Raw genomic sequence first — 1,785 nt, 5'->3', positions numbered from 1 at the left:
CCCCCCCCCCCCCCCTCCCCTCCTCCTTGTGCGTTTTTGCGCAACAACCTCCCAGGCGAGACACAGCAGTCAGAGGGCCCACTTATTCACGGGGGCTCCGCGGTTTCAGCACTGACGCAGGTGCCCGAGGTCCAACCGCAACTGACAATAATAATAATAATAATAATGCATACTTTATTAATCCCACAAGGGGGAAATTACAATTCACACTCTGTTGTTATTACACACATTACACACACATGCTCAGTTCCTATACATGCACTAAATGGAGAGATGTCAGACTGGGGGGGGTGCAGCTGCCCATGGAAAGGCGCCCTGCGTAGTTGGGGGTTCGGTGCCTTGCACAAGAGCACCTTGGCAGTGCCCAGGAGGTGAACTGGCACCTCTCCAGCTACCAGTCCACCACCAGACTTTGGTCCGTATGGGGACCAGAGCCAGCGACCCAACTCCCTACGGACTGAGCTACTGCCCCCCCCCAGCAGTAGGACATGGGAGCCGATCATTAAAACTCTGTGACATTGGACTCGGGGTGGTCTCATCAGAGAAAGGAGCAGAGAGGGAAAAAAACACAAAATGAGACTCTCTCTCCTTCAAGTCAAAATGTGCTCTTGTGCAAGGCATGTGATGTCACCTCTAACCCCTGCTCATGCAGCAGCAAATAGTAGTGCACTGTGCCAACTCCCAGGGGTATTTGTGTCTCTGACCTGATTTTGCGTTCTCTGTGATTTAATTACAGGATCAAATCTATTACAGAAATGAATGACCTGTCTGTCAGATTTCAATGAAGTATTACAGCTCCACAGATTTGGTAATTGCTGAAGTCAGTTAACATGAATATGTTTTGGATTCATTACAAAACTTAATTCCTAATCCCACACAGACTCCTTTATTTTTTTATTTTTTGCAAATCTATAGAGGGTTTGCCTCTTTTAACTTCAAAAAGTGATTGCAAGTGAAGTGACAGAGGCATGCTGAGGGCTGAGGACGTACGTCGTGTTCTGTTAAAACCCTCATCTTTGAAAAATAACGTTACAGTGTTACACATCACCATGGTGTTCAAATTGCCCATACATTTACAATATTACCGCTAAATGTTACAGTGTTTGTGCTATATTATGTATTCTCTGTGACAGTAGTAGTACTGATTATATTAGATGCTCATGCAGTCTAACTACTGTAGCGAGTAGTAAACAAAACAAGCACTTAACATTAATGATTAATAAATGAACAACGTTTGCAACCATGCCCTCTGAGATTTAAATTACGTTATCATCTCAGATTATCCCCAAACCTTGAGGTGACCTAAGCTAAAATGCAGCCATTAGTCTTAAATAAATTTAATAAGATAGACCATAACATAATTAAAGGATAGTTTCATCGTTTTCATAACCAGATATGATTTTAAGTTTGTTTCCTGTAGTTTATAAAATCTCATTGGACAACTTAGAAAACCGTGTATGAGCATGCCTTTAAGTTCCTGTGACTAAAATACAGTCTAACTGTCAGCAGTTTTAGAACCTACAGCATTGCATGTTTTTTTGGTTTTGCATAAAGGACTGTGGGATTCCTTTCTGTTACATCCACCCCGAGGTTTCTTGCATCCTTGTCCCTAATTAAGTTGCTGTGGAAGGGTTTCCCCCTCATTTTCACTATGGGTCTAAAGTTGAGAGTGCCATTTTCATTTATCATTTCCATGTATTGTTTCATTGTGAAGCCCTTTGAGACTGTAATTGTAATTAGAGGCTGTAATAAATTTGATTTGCTCTGAACTCCTGTGGGCGGTGG

This window comes from Etheostoma spectabile, chromosome 13 (genome assembly GCF_008692095.1).
Source record: "Etheostoma spectabile isolate EspeVRDwgs_2016 chromosome 13, UIUC_Espe_1.0, whole genome shotgun sequence".
NCBI lineage: Eukaryota > Metazoa > Chordata > Actinopteri > Perciformes > Percidae > Etheostoma > Etheostoma spectabile.
Note: the sequence above shows the minus strand (reverse complement) of the source record.